Source organism: Procambarus clarkii, chromosome 62 (genome assembly GCF_040958095.1).
Source record: "Procambarus clarkii isolate CNS0578487 chromosome 62, FALCON_Pclarkii_2.0, whole genome shotgun sequence".
Lineage (NCBI taxonomy): Eukaryota > Metazoa > Arthropoda > Malacostraca > Decapoda > Cambaridae > Procambarus > Procambarus clarkii.
The window spans coordinates 3,947,768-3,971,520 of record NC_091211.1 but is presented as its reverse complement, the minus strand read 5'-3'; positions in this window follow the sequence as shown (position 1 = coordinate 3,971,520).

Here is a 23,753-nt window from a genome sequence, read left to right as displayed (position 1 = left end):
ATGTGCGATCATTGAGTATGTAATGTTATCAGCACCTGGTGCAGTGTCCTTACCACCTTTTTTGGCTCTGCTTAGTTCCTGTTCGGTGAAAAGACAGTCACATTCGTCATTTATAGCAATGCCCTCATGAATGACTGTCATCCTCTCTTGTTTTAATTGTTCTTGCTGCCGTCGGACCATTGCAGGAAGCTGATATGAAGCTGTTCTTTCTGCAAATTGGAGAGCAAGTCTCTCAGCCTCCTGCAATGGTTGAATACATGCCTGTGGCCGGGCTGGTCGACCTGATATAGTTTTAATCTGACCCCATATCTTGCCAAGACTACTATGTTCATTTAGAGTTTGACACCACTCAAACCATCTTGCCTCCTTTACTTCTCTAGAAACCCGTCTTGCTTCAGATATCACCGCTCATAGCAGAGTTCTTCCTTCTGGTGTGGGGTTTCTCTTTAGATGTTTTCTGAAGATGTTGACTCTGTGGTTCAGTTCTTTAACTTCATTACTATAGAACCAATAGTTCTTTCGTTTTGTGTTACCTGCGAGAATGATTGGAATAGCTTTGTTTGCAGCAGCTGCAACGGCTTCCTGCAGATTGGTCTCGAGTATGTTCAAATCCTCAGGTGGCGTGTTCGTTGCATACCATTTTTCAAGTTCTTCTTGGTATACATTCCAATTGGCCTTTCCTAAATTCCACCGAGGCTGCGCAGGTGGTGTAGGAGGTCGTGCCATGTTTAGTGTCGTGACAGTAGCATAGTGGTCACTGGTGATCACCGGGTCTACTTCCCACTTCGCCTGATGCTGGAGTGCTGTTGAGATGAATGTAAGATCAAGGGAACCTCCTGGAATGTGAGTGGGTTCCCCAGTGTTGAGAAGTGTAATTTCAGGTACTTCTCGCAGAGCTGCAGCTAAATGGCGCCCATCTGCATTGACTGGCCCAGTTGCACCTAACTCTGGATGATGAGCATTAAAATCGCCAGCAATAATTACATTTTCCTGCGTGGCCAAGGTAAGCACTGCCTCTGCTTCTAGTTTACGTCTAGGGGGCTTGTAGACGTTGTATATGAGGAGCTCAAAATTAGCCATAATCACTGTAACTGCTAATACCTCTACTCCATCCCCACATGAAACTGAGTCTATTTTCTTGCTGGGTATGGTGTGTCTGACTAGGGTCATTAATCCTCTTAGTCTCCCCTGCTCATACGGTAGAACATAGTGCTGATATCCAGCTAATCTGAAGGATTTCGTGGCTGGGAAAAGAGTTTCTTCCAAAACGATTATATCTGCTTTCGCGCTGATTGCAGCCTCCTGAAGTGTGTGTTTTTTATTTCCAAGACCTTGTATGTTCCACTGCAGAATTCGTAATGGCCAGACGACGGGTTCGGTTGGTGTTGCTTGTTCTACTAGAACTCCTCCTCGGAATCGACCTCTATATTCTCCGCCTCGCAAGTCGTATCGCTGCAAATCGGACTGCATTGACAGGTCGTGGTCAACCCCGACGTTGTTGGAATCTGTGCATAACTGTGGTCCATCGCTATGTTGTTGGAAGCGCTGCAGGTCGGACTGCATGGATTGTCCGTGGTCATCCCCGGCATTGTTGGAATGTGTGCAGAACTGTGGTCCATCACTTTGTTGGTGGTATTGCTACAAGTCGGACTGCATTGAATGCTCGTGGCCGTTTCTTGTGTTGGTGGAACCCGTGCATCTCTGCTGTTCAATTCGTCTTTGTTGGCGTTGCTGCATATCAGACTGCATTGGCTGGTGTTGTCTGTCTCCTGTGTCGGAAGAGTCTGTCGATCGTGGGTGGACACTGCTTCTTGCAGTTGCGTTTGTGAATGTTGATGTTCCGGTGTCTTGACTATCCGACTGGTGTCGGTAGTCAGTATGTCCAAGTTGCGTTGTTTGTCCTCTTGTGCTCCATCCTGTCGGAGACTGTCTGTTTCTTGTGTAACTGTGGTCTGCTGCACGATCTTGTCCATTATCACACAAGTGATGTCTTGAGTCTGTTGCTGTGAGGCGCTCTGCGTCATCTGTAGGCAATTGATAATGGTCTCTGCCATGATCTTCACGATGGTTTTCAGCTGGACCTCGGTAAAACTGTATAGCTGGTGAGTAGATTCCGAAAGTAAGTGTTTGCTGCTCTTTTGCATTTGCTGTACTTCTGCAACACTTTCGTGTAATGTCTGATTCGGAATTAACAGATTCGGGAAATTTTGCACTGTGAGAGCGGGTGGCTGTTGTGGCTGTGCACGAGTGTTCCAGACGGTGGTGTTGGTGGATGTACCGCTGGTCAGTGTGTTGACCCTGGCCTGAGCCGTCTGCACTCTTTGTTTCCGTGCAGAGCAGGTCGTGCTCCAGGCATGATGTTTGCCTCCACAATTTGGACATTTGGCTGTTGTGGTCTGGTTTGCCTTGTGCTTGGCAATACAGTCTTTGGTTGGATGTCTCAGGCTGCACACTCCGCACCTCTCCTGTCCTGTGCAGCGTGACTGATGGTGGCCGTATTTCTGACACCTGAAGCAGTGTAGGGGTTCCGGGACGTATGGCCTCTGTGGGTATGTCCCCCAATTTCCAAGACCGAAAGTTTCTGGCACATGTCCCATGACGGTCACCAGAACCTGACGCGTCCGCTGCCTTGTCTACTTTTGTGTGGCAACGTTCCGCATTTAGGACTTGCTTGTGTTCTAGCACTGGATCCAGGGGAAAGTCGATTGGGTATCCCAAAAGCACGACTCGTGTGCGTCGTTCTGAAGGGTCCAGCTTTACCAAGCACACAGGTTTCCCCTGCAGGACTCTTACCTTCTCTAAGTAATGTGCAGGTCTGTTGGTCTTGAGGTGTCAGTATTATTTCTCCCTTCAGGTTGACTGTAATGGAAAGTTTGAGCTCCGGTTGTTCTTTTTCCATCGCCGTTACTACTCCATATGCTGTAGGAAAGTGGTCGGTCTGCATGATCTTGAATTTTGGAAGATGTGCAGAGGCTGGCGATGTCTGGTGTGAGACTGGTGGTGTCCTCCCCTGTCTCATACTGCTGTCCTGCGGCTGGGCTGTGGAGAGAGGAACAATGGCTGACACTGGCTGGCGTGAAACTGGTGGTGCCCTCTCCTGACTCATACTGCCGTCCTGCGGCTGCGTTGTGGACAGAGAAGCATTGACTGACACTGGCTGGTGTATGACTGACGCTGTCCTCTCTAGGTCCATTACGTCCGCTGACTTGCTGGTAGAAGCAAGTGGTAAAGCCTCGATAGCAGTTTTCTTTGGTGCCTGCTGCACATCGGTCCACCGTCCCTCCTCGTCCGAAAGCTGCTTCCATTCCCTCTTGCGCTGACCCTTCCCCATGGCTCTCTTCACATAGTGAGAACCGACTCAAACCACCTTAGCGAGCAGGCGACACGTCCCTCACTGCACGGTAGCTCACGAGCAACTCCAGCAAATAGAAGACAATTTCAAAATATTAACCAAAATCTTATAAAAACTCAAATAATAAAGAAAACTGAACATAAATTTTTTTATATGTCCTAAATAAAAGACTATATTAATGTACAATGCAAAAACTTGAAATAAGTAAAAAAAAAAAAAAGACAAAACATGGTAAACTAAACAAAGTTATAATAACATGCGAATAAATACTGAAAAGTTTAGAATTACTTCAGAATACTCTACTGAATAGGGCCTTCGTTTTATGTTCAAATTGGAATAACTTTGATCAAGAAAATAACTTTCTTGTGAAATTTTTTGCAAATAATGGTAGAGAGTACCCGAGACATCCCACTGAAAGAAACCAAGAGTTGTTTAAAACTGTGTGTCAAGTAGCCAGGGAAGAGAAGATTAAAGAGCGGGAAAGATAATGACTTTAGTTCACTAGCTCCATTGGACGGGAAACATCTGCAAGACAAGTGTGGGCAAAAATTCAGATAGCTAAGGGGGACAGAGCTCAGCCTGCGGGCTGGGCTCACAAAGACCCCCAGGGTAAAGCTGAAGAACTTATTCACAAGTGGAGTGATGCAGCATCCTCCTCCTCCCTCCCTGCAGAAATCAGCAGGGGAACAGCTCCTGCGACATGATAACAGAAGAATTAGGATAACAAGAGCACTGTCTAGTGATGACGAATATGGGGAACCAATCACGGCCTAAGAAGTAAGGGGCGCTATGAAAAAGGGTAAAAGTACAGCACCTGATGAAGATGGCATCACCTACGACATACTCAATGCACTGTGTGAAGTATCTGGGAATCCACTACTCCACCTGTTTAACAAGTCATTCCTAAGTGGAGTGTTGCCCACACAATGGAAACACGCAATAATTATTCCTATTCCGAAGCCCAATGACCCTGGTAGTTACAGACCTATCAGTCTCGTGTAATGCACTTGCAAGATGCTTGAAAGTATCACCCTAAACCGACTGTTGCACAAAATATGCAGGTTAGAGGAGGGGGTCAATGGATTTGTTAAAGGACGGAGCACAGCAAATTGTATAGTTAATTACTTGGCTAATGACACTGCTAGGTACTCTGTATTTGTCGACATCAAAGGAGCTTTCGATAAAGTGCAGGGGATTGCAATCCTCGACGAGCTTGCATGCATGAGTGTCAAGGGAAGACTCATGAAATGGGTTGAAGACTACCTCACAGGAAGGAAAGCCAAGGTTTGCTTCAATGGAGCAGTCTTCAGAACAATGAATATTGAACTCGGGACCCCCCAAGGCAGAGTCTTAAGCCCTACACTATTCAATGAACTTATGAACGCCATTGCAAATATTGATTTTCCGGAAGGAACACAACAAGTGGGATATGCAGATGATGTCCTAATACAATCTCCCACCTTGGGAAAAATTAAGCAGTCCATTGAACTCCTTGAATGGAAATGAATTGAGCTCGGTTTCACTCTCTCCACAAACAAGACGAAGGTATACTCCCATCACAGCGGGGAGCAAATGAAGAACTGCAAATTAGTGGTGTAACGCTTGAATGGGTTGACCACTATTGGTACCTTGGCGTCACTGTCGGCTCTAACAAGGGGAAGAAAGAGGAGCTCAATCAACTTATAGGAACATGCAAAAGTCGACTCGGGGCACTGAAAGCTATGACCTGAAATGGACATGGAGCCTCTATTGCCGTGCTTAAAATGATGTACACAGCCTATGTGCGCTCCGTCATAGACTATGCTGCACCAGTTCTATGCACCTACTCCCAAAGCGATATAAAAAGTCTTTAAAGCATTCAAAATGAAGCCATGACAATCATTCTTTGAGTTCCAAGAACTGTCAAAACGTCTAATCTACGAGATTAGATCTCGTAGGAGTTAATCTATGGGAGTTGTCCCTCCCCAGTGTAAAAAGCAGAATTAAGAAGCTGAATGCTAATTGGAGCTGAGTCTTGAAGAGGGTAGAATATAGTTGTGCATTAATTGGATGTTGATTGCTGGTGTTGACTTCTTGATGTGTAGTGCCTCGCAGATTTCAAGCCGCCTGCTATCGCTGTATCTATCGATGATTTCTGTGTTGTTTGCTAAGATTTCTCTGGTGATGGTTTGGTTGTGGGAAGAGATTATATGTTCCTTAATGGAGCCCTGTTGCTTATGCATCGTTAAACGCCTGGAAAGAGATGTTGTTGTCTTGCCTATATACTGAGTTATTTGAGGCTTACAGTCCCCAAGTGGGCATTTGAAGGCATAGACGACGTTGGTCTCTTTTAAAGCATTCTGCTTTGTGTCTGGAGAGTTTCTCATGAGTAAGCTCGCCGTTTTCTTGGTTTTATAGCAAATCGTCAGTTGTATCTTCTGATTTTTGTCTGTAGGGATAACGTTCCTATTAACAATATCTTTCAGGACCCTTTCCTCCGTTTTATGAGCTGTGGAAAAGAAGTTCCTGTAAAATAGTCTAATAGGGGGTATAGGTGTTGTGTTAGTTGTCTCTTCAGAGGTTGCATTGCGTTTCACTTTCCTTCTTATGATGTCTTCCACGAAACCATTGGAGAAGCCGTTGTTGACTAGGACCTGCCTTACCCTACAGAGTTCTTCGTCGACTTGCTTCCATCCTGAGCTGTGGCTGAGAGCACGGTCGACATAAGCGTTAATGACACTCCTCTTGTACCTGTCTGGGCAGTCACTGTTGGCATTTAGGCACATTCCTATGTTTGTTTCCTTAGTGTAGACTGCAGTGTGGAAACCTCTGCTCCTTTCCATGACTGTTACATCTAGAAAGGGCAGCTTCCCATCCTTCTCCATCTCTTAAGTGGAACGCAACACAGAAGTCTGCTTAAATGCCTCCTTCAGCTCCTGCAGATGTCTGACATCAGGTACCTGTGTAAAAATGTCGTCAATTATACCTGCAGTATATGGCCGGTTTCAAGTTCAGGTCGACTAAAACTTTTGCTCGATGGTACCCATGTAGAAGTTTGCTAACAGGACACCTAGGGGAGAACCCATGGCGACCCCATCTACTTGCTTATACATGTGTCCATCCGGGCTCAAGAAGGGTGCCTCTTTAGTACAAGCTTGGAATAGTTTCCTTAGACTGTTTTCTGGTATGTCAAGAGGAGTACAGGCCGGATCACGGTACACTTTGTCGGCTATCATCCCGATTGTTTCATCCACAGGTACGTTGGTAAACAGAGATTCTACGTCCAACGAGGCTCTTATCCCTGTGGCCCGTGTTCCCCGCAGCAAGTCAACAAATTCCTTTGGAGACTTCAGGCTGAAGGCGCAAGGGACATAAGGAGTCAGCAAGCCGTTGAGTCGTTTCGCCAGTCTGTACGTGGGTGTAACACGACCTGGGGCCGAGTGCATGGGCATGTTTTCAATTTCTCATTCAAAATTTAGTGTACTCGTGTTGATATCAGTTATATTTACAGGGTTTTGAATATCCCGCATAAAGAAATTGTCTGGATCTTCCATTTTCATGTTGTTTATTGGAGTGCTAAAGATGTCCTCATACTGTTTTTTTAGGATTTCACTAATTTCTTTGTCATCCTCAGTGTATGAACCTTCAATGTTACGAATAGGTCCAATACTGGCAGTGGTTTTTGCTTTTGATTTCGCATATGTGAAAAAATATTTTGGATTTTTCTTTTTTTCCTGAATGGCTTTCTGTTCTAACTGCCTTTCTTCAGTTTCATATGAGTGTTTCAATTTCCGCTCGATTTCTTCAATCTCCCTATTTAAATTATTCCTTCTCTGACGGGAAATTCGTGTCTGCATAAGCAGTTCCGTTATTTTTTTCCTGCGTTTATAGTGTCGTCTGCGTTCTCTTTCTACGTTGGATCTCTTTCTGGCTTTCCTCAAAGGAACATGTTTCAGACAGACTTGATACGCTTCTGAAGTCAGTTTTTCTATTCCTTCTGTAGGACTTGTATTACTTAGAACAGTTTCCCATGGAATGTTTGTAAGTTCCCTGTTTATTATCTCCCAGTCTATCCTTTTATTATTAAAATTGAATTTACTGAATAGCCCCTCTCGCTTTATCAACGTTTTAGGTCTATTCTGAGTATTGATGGTCGTTTGCACTTCAATGAGCTTGTGATCTGAGTATGTGGTATCTGATATCGTAATGTCTCTGATAATGTCTTCATTGTTCGTAAAGACCAGATCTAGAATATTTTCATTTCTCGTTGGCTCCGATATCTGCTGATTGAGTGAAAATTTGTCACAGAATCTAAGTAGTTCTCTAATCTGTGGTTGGTTAGGTCCTGATAGATTTCCTGGTATAATATTATTGTTTGCTATTTTCCACCTGAGACTAGGCAAGTTGAAGTCACCTAGGAAGATAATATCAGGTATCGGGTTCTCCAAATTATCAAGGCTATTCTCTATTTTGTTTATCTGTTCTGTGAATTCCTCAGCCGTTGCATCTGGCGGTTTGTATATTAGAATAATCACTAAACTTATTTTCTCTATTTTTAATCCCAATACCTCTACCATATCTTTTGTAACGTTTAGGAGCTCCGAGCATACAAGGTCTTCCCTAATATACAGACCCACTCCACCATGTGTCCTAATTTTCCTATCACACCTGTATAGGTTATATCCTGGAATCCAGATCTCACTGTCCAACAGTCATGTATCAGTTAAAGTATTAAAGTCAGTAACCAAGCAATGGCTTTATATCAACCCTACAACCAAGACTTCCTCAGTAACACACAACACCACACTGGCGACGAGGATGAACTGTGAACGCAGGTATTTGTTCAGCTTAAAACACAAGGGGAAGCATGCTGTCTCACGCCCGGATGAGGAGGGAAGTCGTGCTGTCTGTGAGCACCATACCCGATGCTGCGTGCTAACCAATGCTGTGTGCTAACCAATGCTGTGTGCTAACCGGTGCTGTGTGCTAACCAATGCTATGTGCTAACCAATGCTATGTGCTGACAAGCTGTGTACTGAGGAATCTGTGATCCATGTATGCCGATGCTGTGTACGAAACGACGATTTGATGCTGTATACAAAACCCGATGTTTTGTATATGAAACGCACTCTGTGCTACAATTCTTCGCGCTGTGACAACTGCTGTACCAACTGCTGACAACTGCTGTACCAACTGCTGACAACTGCTGTACTAACTGCTGACAACTACTGTACCAACTGCTGTGCCAACTGCTAACAACTGCTGTGCCAACTGCTGTGCGGCTGTGAGTAGGAACAACACATGTACACAAGGGCTAGGTAAGAAGTCAGTTGCTGCTATATTGTGCACAGCTGTGAACCTTTGCATTAAAATACTTGTGTGCTTTGCTTGCAAAATTAAAGTAATTATAGTGAATTCTTAACTAACATATACAGTGCAGTAAGTGTATTCTGAGGAAGATTTAAGTGATAAGTTTACATTTATTCAGTAAAAATGGCAAATATACCTCAGTTTCCTGCATTTGATCCTGACTGTGACCAGACAAACCTGTCACAAAGGTGGATCAAATGGCTTAAAAGGTTTGAAAATTTGTTGATAGTTTCAGACATCAAAAGTGCTGAAAGAAAGCGTGCCTTTCTACTTCATTATGTAGGTGATCGAGTTTGTGACATCTTTGACACACTGAAAGACACTGGTGGTGCCAAAGATTATGATATTGTCAAAGTCAAATTAATTTAACTGAACATTTCAAACCAAGGCAAAATACTGCAATGGAAATTATGCAATTCAGGAGAGCCAGACAACTCTCTAATGAAACCGTTGATCAATACCACACACGTCTGCAGGGTTTAGCAGCCCATTGTGAGTTTGCTTATGTTGACAAAGAAATCAAACAGCAAATAATTGAATCATGCACATCTACACGTCTCCGTCGAAGAGCTCTAGAACTTGTTGATGATGAAAGTTCTCTTACCAAGATACTGGATATGGCTCGTCGAATGGAAGATGCTGCACGTGATGCTCGTGTCATGGAGAGCAGTGCCAACAACGGTTCTGCCACTGTTACTAACAGTGATGAGGTACGTAAGGTTCAGGGAGGACACCATGATCATAGAAGATATCATGGCAAACCTAACAGTAAATTTAGCCGAGAACCACTTCACAACTGGAGTCATGGAACAAGACTCAAGCAGTCACAACGACCCACATCATAGGGTGTCAACAATAAATGTTACAACTGTGGAGGAGACTACCCACGCCAAGATAATGTTTGTCCTGCTCAAGGTAAGAAGTGCTATGAGTGTGGAAAACTGGGTCATTTTGGTGCTATGTGTCGTTCTGCACTAAAGAAACCACAGTCAGTGAATAAAAGCACTGTACGAAGATCAGGTCATAGGGGTCGAGGTGGTAAACACAATATTGCACCTCATATCCAGAATGTTAATAATGTACAAGACAACATTTCATTACAACCAGTCTCAGATGACAGTGAATGTGATTATATTTATGGAGTACAATCAATCACAGAATGGAATGATCTTCCAAACAACCCAGAGACTACAGTATACATTGCTGGTATTTGTCTCAAAGTTCTTATTGACACTGGATCAAACATTGACACCATTGCTGAATGTCACTATGAGAAATTTATAAAACAGTTCCCAAAGCTTGAGAACAATAATGGCAAAGCCACTGCCTATGCTTCAAAGGTAGCCTTGCCAGTGAGTGGAACTTTCACTGCAGAGATTAAGTCAAAGAATGCAATGCTCAATACTACATTCCATGTTGTTAGGAATGCAAAGGAGTCTTTACTCAGTTACAAGACTTCAACCAAATTGGGGCTACTTCAGCTTTCTAATGCTGTAGCAGTGGAATCTGCAAACAATGTTGATGGTATTGTTGCTGAATTTTCTGATCGATTTAAATCCATAGGTTGTTATATTGATAGCAAAGTACATCTGCATATCAACCCAGATGTAATTCCAGTTGCCGAACCACATCGCCGACAACAGATAGATAGATACAGATAGATATATACAAGAGTTGTTACATTCTTGTACAGCCACTAGTACGCGTAGCGTTTCGGGCAGGTCCTTAATCCTATGGTCCCTGGAATACGATCCCCTGCCGCGAAGAATCGTTTTTTCATCCAAGTATACATTTTACTGTTGCGTTAAACAGAGGCTACAGTTAAGGAATTGCGCCCAGTAAATCCTCCCCGGCCAGGATACGAACCCATGACATAGCGCTCGCGGAACGCCAGGCGAGTGTCTTACCACTACACCACGGAGACTGCTAAACAACTGCTAGACAACCATTCCATACTCGCAAGAAAGTATGGAATGTGTAGACATGCATGTTCCCAATAAGGCAATAATGCGTGAACGCCATCCTACACCCACTGTAAATGATATGATTTACCGCTTGAATGGTGCAACAGTATTCAGCAAGTTAGATTTAAACAAGGGCTATCATCAGCTTGAACTTGATGATGAGAGTCGCTTCATCACAACGTTTACGACACATCGAGGTCTGTATAGGTACAAGCGCCTGAGTTTTGGTTTTAACTGTGCTGCCGAGGTATTCCAGCACATCATCAGCCAGGTATTGCAAGATATACCTAATGCTGACAACATGTCTGATGACATCATTGTTTATGGCCGTACCCAAGCTGAACACGACAAAGCTCTTCGTGCAACATTGCAACGCTTACGAGAAAAGAATATGACGCTAAGCCGAGCAAAGTGTGAGTTCAATCAACATAAAATTGAATTCTTTGGACATGTACTTAGTGACAAAGGTCTGTCTCCAGATCCTAAGAAAGTTGCAGATATCAAGAATGCTGCACCTCCTTCAACATCCACTGAAGTACATAGTTTTCTGGGAATGGCAAACTACTGTTCTCGCTTCATTCCAGATTTTGCTACCATTACGAAGCCTCTACGTGAGCTCCTGAAGAAAAATGCATCATGGTACCGGAGCGATATCAAGCAAAATGTATTTGATGCTGTGAAAGATGCACTAGTACAGAATGCGACTGCTGCGTACTTTGATCCATCAATGGACACTGAGTTAACGGTGGATGCTAGTCCTGTTGGCTTAGGTGCTGTGTTAGCCCAACACAAACCTGGTCAACCAGATTCCAGAGTAGTAATTGCCTACGCCAGCCGTTCTCTCACAGATGTTGAGCAACGATACAGTCAGACAGAGAAGGAAGCTCTTGCTCTTGTATGGGGCTGTGAACACTTCAATGTGTATCTGCTTGGTGCACCCTTCACCACGATAGTCACTGACCACAAACCGTTGGAGACCATCTTCAATAATCCAAAGTCCAAACCACCAGCTCGCATTGAGAGATGGGCTCTTCGTCTGCAACCATACAACTTTACGGTGAAATACAAGCCGGGTGCAGGCAATCCCGCTGATTACATCAGTCGACATCCTGCCAACAGTTTCACCATCACCAAGCATCAGCAAGTTGCCGAGGAATATGTACACTCTGTAACCTGTGATGCAGTCCCTAAGGCTCTCACTCTTGATGAAATCCGTACTGCAACCCTAGAGGACCCAACTCTGCAAGCAACAGTGGATGCATTGACTAAGAAAAAGTTTCCACGCATCCCACCCTCAAGAGTTGACCAAGATGCATTCAAAGCACTTGAACGCATCCAGGCAGAATTAAGTGTTACGCAACAACGCGACACTGTGCTGCGAGGTACTCGTATCGCCATTCCAGCTGTTCTCCAGCAACGTGCTCTGAAGCTTGCACATCAAGGACACCAAGGTCTTGTTAGGACCAAACAGCTGCTACGAGAAAAGGTGTGGTTTCCTGGCATTGATCGTCAAGCAAAGGACATGCATGATGCCTGTGTCCCTTGCCAAGCTGCAGTGGATACTTCAAGACCAACACCTCTACAACCTTCACCACTACCTGCTGCACCATGGACGGAAGTATCGATGGACTTCTGCGGACCGCTACCAACTGGAGAGTACTTGATGGTAGTCATTGATGATCACTCACGTTATCCAGAAGTAGAAATCATCACTTCCATATCTGCAAAGGCTGTCATCCCGAAACTCAACAAGATCTTTTCAAACTTTGGCATTCCTGAAGTTGTCAAGATGGACAATGGACCGCCATTTAATGGACAAGACTTCGTCAACTTTGCTGAGCATATTGGATTCAAACACCGCCATGTGATGCCACTACATCCCAAAGCAAATGGAGAAGTCGAGAGATTCATGCAACCTCTCATGAAAGCGGTACACTGTGCTCATGCCGAAGGACGATCCTGGAAACAAGCTATGTATGCTTTTCTCAGGAACTACCGTGCAACACCACATGGAACACTGGGCAAGTCACCTGACGAACTTTTATTTGGACGTCCTATGAGAATCGCACTACCTGCCATGCCAGCCGAGGTAACGGATAAACGTCTCGCTCAGAAGGATGCACTAGCCAAGGGCAAAATGAAAATTGCTCATGATCAAAGTGCAAAAGAACAATTCATAAAGGTTGGAGATACTGTTCTCGTTAAAAAGAAAAAAGAGGGAAAGCTAGATATGCCGTATGATACAAAACCATATAAAGTGATTAGTGTGAAAGGAACTATGGTAACAGCTAATAATAGAGATCATAGTATAACACGTAATATGGCTTATTTCAAAGTGATTCCAATTAGTGTAGAAAATCATGAAGTGCAAAGTCGTACAAACGAAAAAGAAAAAATGAGTTATAACCTGACAAACAATTCATCAAGGGATATTTTTGTATTTGGGGACTCTCGTCCTAAACGTCATGTTAAACGCCCTACACGATTTGATGATTAATTGTGTTCCTTTGTAACGCAAAGTATTTACTTACTATGCTAAAAATAAATTTAATATTGTTTGAATAATGCAGATATCTCATTCAATATTTTGTAACTTTGTATTACAGTTTCTTTCATGTTTGTTTAACATTGCATTTGTATTTTTAACATTGAAATACTGTGTGGTAAAGATTAAGTTGTTTAAATTCTTTGTGTGCTTAATTAATGTTAAATGTATGCAATATCTCTTGATATGTTAATAACTTACTTTGTGTCAATAACTTTGCTTTGTGCTACAAGCATGGTAGACATCCTGTATTCATTCTTTTTAAAGAAAAGGAGGGATGTCATGTTCACAGAAAATGGTACCATCCGTTTGTATGTGCTGCGGATGCAGACGCCAGAGAGAGGTAAACAATGGAGCGTATAGGGCGCTATCAGCTTGGAAGCAACTAGTCATGTATGAGTTTAACTATTAAAGTCAGTAACCAAGCAATGGCTTTATATCAACACTACAATCAAGACTTCCTCAGTAACACACAACACCACAATTATGTATAAGTTAATTTGTTTAAATCTGAGTTAAAACTAACGTAGATATATGACCGAACCTAACCAACCCTACCTAACCTAACCTAACCTAAACTAACAACAACGACGTCAATAAATAATGCTCCTAATATAATGTAATAATAATAATTAAATTAAACTAATTGGAAACAATTTATTTAAAATATAAAAAATCACTCGGTCTATTAGGCAAATCGGGCCTTATATATATATATATATATATATATATATATATATATATATATATATATATATATATATGTCGTACCTAGTAGCCAGAACTCACTTTTCAGCCTACTATTCAAGGCCCGATTTGCCTAATAAGCCAAGTTTTCCTGAATTAATATATTTACTATAATTTTTTTCTTATGAAATGATAAAGCAACCCTTTTCTCTATGTATGAGGTCAATTTTTTTTTATTGGAGTTAAAATTAACGTAGATATATGACCAAACCTAAGCAACCCTACCTAACCTAACCTAACCTATATTTATAGGTAAGGTTAGGTTAGGTAGCCAAAAAAAGCTAGGTTAGGTTAGGTTAGGTTGGTTAGGTAGTCGAAAAACAATTAATTCATGAAAACTTGGCTTATTAGGCAAATCGGGCCTTGCATAGTAGGCTGAGAAGTGCGTTCTGGCTACTAGGTACGACATATATATATATATATATATATATATATATATATATATATATATATATATATATATATATATATATATATATATATATATATATATATATGTCGTACCTAGTAGCCAGAACTCACTTTTTGGCCTACTATTCAAGGCCCGATTTGCCTAATAAGCCAAGTTTTCCTGAATTAATATATTTTTTCTAATTTTTTTCTTATGAAATGATAAAGCTACCCATTTCATTATGTGTGAGGTCATTTTTTTTTTATTGGAGTTAAAATTAACGTAGATATATGACCGAACCTAACCAACCCTACCTAACCTAACCTAACCTATCTTTATAGGTTAGGTTTGGTTAGGTAGCCGAAAAAGTTAGGTTAGGTTAGGTTAGGTAGGTTAGGTAGTCGAAAAACAATTAATTCATGAAAACTTGGCTTATTAGGCAAATCGGGCCTTGCATAGTAGGCTGAGAAGTGCGTTCTGGTTATTAGGTACGACATATATATATATATATATATATATATATATATATATATATATATATATATATATATATATATATATATATATATATATATATATATATATAGATATATATATATATATATATATATATATATATATATATATATATATATATATATATGTCGTACCTAGTAGCCAGAACGCACTTGTCAGCCTACTACGCAAGGCCCAATTTGCCTAATAAGCCAAGTATTCCTGAATTAATATATTTTCTCTAAATTTTTTCTTTTGAAATGATAAAGCTACCCATTTCAATATGTATGAGGTCAATTTTTTTTTTGGAGTTAAATTTAACGTAGATATATGATCGAACCTAACCAACCCTACCTAACCTAACCTAACCTATCTTTATAGGTTAGGTTAGGTTAGGTAGCAGAAAAAGTTAGGTTAGGTTAGGTTAGGTAGGTTAGGTAGTCGAAAAACAATTAATTCATGAAAACTTGGCTTATTAGGCAAATCGGGCCTTGCATTGTAGGCTGAGAAGTGCGTTCTGGCTACTAGGTACGACATATATATATATATATATATATATATATATATATATATATATATATATATATATATATATATATATATATGTCGTACCTAGTAGCCAGAACTCACTTCTCAGCCTACTATGCAAGGCCAAATTTGCCTAGTAAGCCAAGTTTTCATGAATTAATTGTTTTTCGACTACCTAACCTACCTAACCTAACCTAACCTAACTTTTTCGGCTACCTAACCAAACCTAACCTATAAAGATAGGTTAGGTTAGGTTAGGTAGGGTTGGTTAGGTTCGTTCATATATCTTCGTTAATTTTAACTCCAATAAAAAAATATTGACCTCATACATAATGAAATGGGTAGCTTTATCATTTCATAAGAAAAAAATTAGAAAAAATATATTAATTCAGGAAAACTTGGCTTATTAGGCAAATCGGGCCTTGAATAGTAGGCCAAAAAGTGAGTTCTGGCTACTAGGTACGACATATATATATATATATATATATATATATATATATATATATATATATATATATATATATATATATATATATATATATATATATATATATATGTCGTACCTAGTAGCCAGAACGCACTTCTCAGCCTACTATGCAAGGCCCGATTTGCCTAATAAGCCAAGTTTTCATGAATTAATTGTTTTTCGACTACCTAACCTACCTAACCTAACCTAACCTAACTTTTTTGGCTACATAACCCAACCTAACCTATAGAGAAAGGTTAGGTTAGGTTAGGTAGGGTTGGTTAGGTTCGGTCATATATCTACGTTAATTTTAACTCCAATGAAAAAAAATTGACCTCATACATAATGAAATGGGTAGCTTTATCATTTCATAAGAAAAATTTAGAGAAAATATATTATTTCAGGAAAACTTGGCTTATTAGGCAAATCGGGCCTTGCATAGTAGGCTGAGAAGTGCGTTCTGGCTACTAGGTACGACATATATATATATATATATATATATATATATATATATATATATATATATATATATATATATATATATATATATATATATATATATATATATATATATATATATATATATATATATATATATATATATGTCGTACCTAGTAGCCAGAAAACGCACTTCTCAGCCTATTATGCAAGGCCAAATTTGCCTATTAAGCTAAGTTTTCATGAATTAATTGTTTTTCGACTACCTAACCTACCTAACCTAACCTAACCTAACTTTTTCGGCTACCTAACCTAACCTAACCTATAGAGATAGGTTAGGTTAGGTTAGGTAGGGTTGGTTAGGTTCGGTCATATATCTACGTTAATTTTAAGTCCACTAAAAAAAATTGACCTCATACATAATGAAATGGGTAGCTTTATCATTTCAAAAGAAAAAAATTAGAGAAAATATATTAATTCAGGAAAACTTGACTTATTAGGCAAATCGGGCCTTGCATAGTAGGCCGAGAAGTGCATTCTGGCTACTAGGTACGACATATATATATATATATATATATATATATATATATATATATATATATATATATATATATATAAACTCACACCCCAGAAGTGACTCGAACCCATACTCCCAGAAGCAACGCAACTGGTATGTACAAGACGCCTTAATCCACTTGACCATCATGACCGGACATAATGAGGTGATAGCCGAGGCTATTTGAACCACCCCACCGCCGGCACTCGGATAGTAATCTTGGGCATAGCATTTTACCAAATCACCTCATTCTTTGGGGCACACGTGAGGAACACAAATGCGAACAAGCCTGAATGGTCCCCAGGACAATATGCAACTGAAAACTCACACCCCAGAAGTGACTCGAACCCATACTCCCAGAAGCAACGCAACTGGTATGTAGAAGACGCCTTAATCCACTTGACCATCACGACCGGACATAATGAGGTGATAGCCGAGGCTATTTGAACCACCCCACCGCCGGCACTCGGATAGTAATCTTGGGCATTGCATTTTACCAAATCACCTCATTCTTTGGGGCACACGTGAGGAACACAAATGCGAACAAGCCTGTATGGTCCCCAGGACAATATGCAACTGAAAACTCACACCCCAGAAGTGACTCGAACCCATACTCCCAGAAGCAACGCAACTGGTATGTACAAGACGCCTTAATCCACTTGACCATCACGACCGGACATAATGAGGTGATAGCCGAGGCTATTTGAACCACCCCACCGCCGGCACTCGGATAGTAATCTTGGGCATAGCATTTTACCAAATCACCTCATTCTTTGGGGCACACGTGAGGAACACAAATGCGAACAAGCCTGAATGGTCCCCAGGACAATATGCAACTGAAAACTCACACCCCAGAAGTGACTCGAACCCATACTCCCAGAAGCAACGCAACTGGTATGTACAAGACGCCTTAATCCACTTGACCATCACGACTGGACATAATGAGGTGATAGCCGAGGCTATTTGAACCACCCCACCGCCGGCACTCGGATAGTAATCTTGGGCATAGCATTTTACCAAATCACCTCATTCTTTGGGGCACACGTGAGGAACACAAATGCGAACAAGCCTGAATGGTCCCCAGGACAATATGCAACTGAAAACTCACACCCCAGAAGTGACTCGAACCCCAACCCGTTCTCGCAAATTCGTAAAGTCAATATTGACTTATTAACTACGTGCATAGGTGATATACTAAACATAATAGATACCCTTAAAAAGATTCATAGAAAACACCGACCTTACCTAACCTTGTTAGTATCTTAAGATAAGCATCTTATTGCTTCGTAATTACAATTATTACCTAACCTATAATAGGTATAGGTTAAGTAATAATTGTAATTACGAAGCAATAAGATGCTTATCTTAAGATACTAACAAGGTTAGGTAAGGTCGGTGTTTTCTATGAATCTTTTTAAGGGTATCTATTATGTTAAGTATGTCACCTATGCACATATTTAATAAGTCAATATTGACTTATTAAATTTGCGAGAACGGGTTGCGAACCCATACTCCCAGAAGCAACGCAACTGGTATGTACAAGACGCCTTAATCCACTTGACCATCACGTCCGGACATAATGAGGTGATAGCCGAGGCTATTTGAACCACCCCACCGCCGGCACTCGGATAGTAATCTTGGGCATAGCATTTTACCAAATCACCTCATTCTTTGGGGCACACGTTAGGAACACAAATGCGAACAAGCCTGAATGGTCCCCAGGACAATATGCAACTGAAAACTCACACCCCAGAAGTGACTCGAACCCATACTCCCAGAAGCAACGCAACTGGTATGTACAAGACGCCTTAATCCACTTGACCATCACGACCGGACATAATGAGGTGATAGCCAAGGCTATTTGAACCACCCCACCGCCAGCACTCGGATAGTAATCTTGGGCATAGCATTTTACCAAATCACCTCATTCTTTGGGGCACACGTGAGGAACACAAATTCGAACAAGCCTGAATGGTCCCCAGGACAATATGCAACTGAAAACTCACACCCCAGAAGTGACTCGAACCCATACTCCCAGAAGCAACGCAACTGGTATGAACAAGACGCCTTAATCCACTTGACCATCACGACCGGACATAATGAGGTGATAGCCGAGGCTATTTGAACCACCCCACCGCCGGCACTCGGATAGTAATCTTGGGCATAGCATTTTACCAAATCACCTCATTCTTTGGGGCACACGTGAGGAACACAAATGCGAACAAGCCTGAATGGTCCCCAGGACAATATGCAACTGAAAACTCACACCCCAGAAGTGACTCGAACCCATACTCCCAGAAGCAACGCAACTGGTATGTACAAGACGCCTTAATCCACTTGACCATCTCGACCGGACATAATGAGGTGATAGCCGAGGCTATTTGAACCACCCCACCGCCGGCACTCGGATAATAATCTTGGGCATAGCATTTTACCAAATCACCTCATTCTTTGGGGCACACGTGAGGAACACAAATGCGAACAAGCCTGAATGGTCCCCAGGACAATATGCAACTGAAAACTCACACCCCAGAAGTGACTCGAACCCATACTCCCAGAAGCAACGCAACTGGTATGTACAAGATGCCTTAATCCACTTGACCATCACGACCGGACATAATGAGGTGATAGCCGAGGCAATTTGAACCACCCCACCGCCGGCACTCGGATAGTAATCTTGGGCATAGCATTTTACCAAATCACCTCATCCTTTGGGGCACACGTGAGGAACACAAATTCGAACAAGCCTGAATGGTCCCCAGGACAATATGCAACTGAAAACTCACACCCCAGAAGTGACTCGAACCCATACTCCCAGAAGCAACGCAACTGGTATGTACAAGACGCCTTACTCCACTTGACCATCACGACCGGACATAATGAGGTGATAGCCGAGGCTATTTGAACCACCCCACCGCCGGCACTCGGAGAGTAATCTTGGGCATAGCATTTTACCAAATCACCTCATTCTTTGGGGCACACGTGAGGAACACAAATGTGAACAAGCCTGAATGGTCCCCAGGACAATATGCAACTGAAAACTCACACCCCAGAAGTGACTCGAACCCATACTCCCAGAAGCAACGCAACTGGTATGGACAAGACGCCTTAATCCACTTGACCATCACGACCGGACATAATGAGGTGATAGCAGAGGCTATTTGAACCACCCCACCGCCGGCACTCGGATAGTAATCTTGGGCATAGCATTTTACCAAATCACCTCATTCTTTGGGGCACACGTGAGGAACACAAATGCGAACAAGACTGAATGGTCCCCAGGACGATATGCAACTGAAAACTCACACCCCAGAAGTGACTCGAACCCATACTCCCAGAAGCAACGCAACTGGTATGTACAAGACGCCTTAATCCACTTGATCATCACGTCCGGACATAATGAGGTGATAGCCGAGGCTATTTGAACCACCCCACCGCCGGCACTCGGATAGTAATCTTGGGCATAGCATTTTACCAAATCACCTCATTCTTTGGGGCACACGTGAGGAACACAAATGCGAACAAGCCTGAATGGTCCCCAGGACAATATGCAACTGAAAACTCACACCCCAGAAGTGACTCGAACCCATACTCCCAGAAGCAACGCAACTGGTATGTACAAGATGCCTTAATCCACTTGACCATCACGACCGGACATAATGAGGTGATAGCCGAGGCTATTTGAACCACCCCACCGCCAGCACTCAGATAGAAATCTTGGGCATAGCATTTTACCAAATCACCTCATTCTTTGGGGCACACGTGAGGAACACAAATGCGAACAAGCCTGAATGGTCCCCAGGACAATATGCAACTGAAAACTCACACCCCAGAAGCAACTCGAACCCATACTCCCAGAAGCAACGCAACTGGTATGAACAAGACGCCTTAATCCACTTGACCATCACGACCGGACATAATGAGGTGATAGCCGAGGCTATTTGAACCACCCCACCACCAGCACTCGGATAGTAATCTTGGGCATAGCATTTTACCAAATCACCTCATTCTTTGGGGCACACGTGAGGAACACAAATGCGAACAAGCCTGAATGGTCCCCAGGACAATATGCAACTTAAAACTCACACCCCAGAAGTGACTCGAACCCATACTCCCAGAAGCAACGCAACTGGTATGTACAAGACGCCTTAATCCACTTGACCATCACGTCCGGACATAATGAGGTGATAGCCAAAGCTATTTGAACCACCCCACCACCGGCACTCGGATAGTAATCTTGGGCATAGCATTTTACCAAATCACCTCATTCTTTGCGGCACACGTGAGGAACACAAATGCGAACAAGCCTGAATGGTCCCCAGGACGATATGCAACTGAAAACTCACACCCCAGAAGTGACTCGAACCCATACTCCCAGAAGCAACGCAACTGGTATGTACAAGTCGCCTTAATCCACTTGACCATCACGACCGGACATAATGAGGTGATAGCCGAGGCTATTTGAACTACCCCACCGCCAGAACTCAGATAGTAATCTTGGGCATAGCATTTTACCAAATCACCTCATTCTTTGGTGCACACGTGAGGAACACAAATGCGAACAAGCCTGAATGGTCCCCAGGACGATATGCAACTGAAAACTCACCCCAGAAGTGACTCGAACCCATACTCCCAGAAGCAACGCAACTGGTATGTACAAGACGCCTTAATCCACTTGACCATCACGACCGGACATAATGAGGTGATAGCCGAGGCTATTTGAACCACCCCACCACCGGCACTCGGATAGTAATCTTGGGCATAGCATTTTACCAAATCACCTCATTCTTTGGGGCACACGTGAGGAACACAAATGCGAACAAGCCTGAATGGTCCCCAGGACAATATGCAACTGAAAACTCACACCCCAGAAGTGACTCGAACCCATACTCCCAGAAGCAACGCAACTGGTATGTACAAGACGCTTTAATCCACTTGACCATCACGACCGGACATAATGAGGTGATAGCCGAGGATATTTGAACCACCCCACCACCGGCACTCGGATAGTAATCTTGGGCATAGCATTTTACCAAATCACCTCATTCTTTGGGGCACACGTGAGGAACACAAATGCGAACAAGCCTGAATGGTCCCCAGGACAATATGCAACTGAAAACTCACACCCCAGAAGTGACTCGAACCCATACTCCCAGAAGCAACGCAACTGGTATGTACAAGATGCCTTACTCCACTTGACCATCACGACCGGACATAATGAGGTGATAGCCGAGGCTATTTGAACCACCCCACCGCCGGCACTCGGATAGTAATCTTGGGCATAGCATTTTACCAAATCACCTCATTCTTTGGGGCACACGTGAGGAACACAAATGCGAACAAGCCTGAATGGTCCCCAGGACAATATGCAACTGAAAACTCACACCCCAGAAGTGACTCGAACCCATACTCCCAGAAGCAACGCAACTGGTATGTACAAGACGCCTTAATCCACTTGACCATCACGACCGGACATAATGAGGTGATAGCCGAGGCTATTTGAACCACCCCACCGCCGGCACTCGGATAGTAATCTTGGGCATAGCATTTTACCAAATCACCTCATTCTTTGGGGCACACGTGAGGAACACAAATGCGAACAAGCCTGAATGGTCCCCAGGACAATATGCAACTTAAAACTCACACCCCAGAAGTGACTCGAACCCATACTCCCAGAAGCAACGCAACTGGTATGTACAAGACGCCTTAATCCACTTGACCATCACGTCCGGACATAATGAGGTGATAGCCAAAGCTATTTGAACCACCCCACCACCGGCACTCGGATAGTAATCTTGGGCATAGCATTTTACCAAATCACCTCATTCTTTGGGGCACACGTGAGGAACACAAATGCGAACAAGCCTGAATGGTCCCCAGGACGATATGCAACTGAAAACTCACACCCCAGAAGTGACTCGAACCGATACTCCCAGAAGCAACGCAACTGGTATGTACAAGTCGCCTTAATCCACTTGACCATCACGAATGGACATAATGAGGTGATAGCCGAGGCTATTTGAACTACCCCACCGCCAGAACTCAGATAGTAATCTTGGGCATAGCATTTTACCAAATCACCTCATTCTTTGGGGCACACGTGAGGAACACAAATGCGAACAAGCCTGAATGGTCCCCAGGACGATATGCAACTGAAAACTCACACCCCAGAAGTGACTCGAACCCATACTCCCAGAAGCAACGCAACTGGTATGTACAAGACGCCTTAATCCACTTGACCATCACGACCGGACATAATGAGGTGATAGCCGAGGCTATTTGAACCACCCCACCATCGGCACTCGGATAGTAATCTTGGGCATAGCATTTTACCAAATCACCTCATTCTTTGGGGCACACGTGAGGAACACAAATGCGAACAAGCCTGAATGGTCCCCAGGACAATATGCAACTGAAAACTCACACCCCAGAAGTGACTCGAACCCATACTCCCAGAAGCAACGCAACTGGTATGTACAAGACGCTTTAATCCACTTGACCATCACGACCGGACATAATGAGGTGATAGCCGAGGATATTTGAACCACCCCACCACCGGCACTCGGATAGTAATCTTGGGCATAGCATTTTACCAAATCACCTCATTCTTTGGGGCACACGTGAGGAACACAAATGCGAACAAGCCTGAATGGTCCCCAGGACAATATGCAACTGAAAACTCACACCCCAGAAGTGACTCGAACCCATACTCCCAGAAGCAACGCAACTGGTATGTACAAGACGCCTTAATCCACTTGACCATCACGACCGGACATAATGAGGTGATAGCCGAGGATATTTGAACCACCCCACCGCCGACACTCAGATAGTAATCTTGGGCATAGCATTTTACCAAATCACCTCATTCTTTGGGGCACACGTGAGGAACACAAATGCGAACAAGCCTGAATGGTCCCCAGGA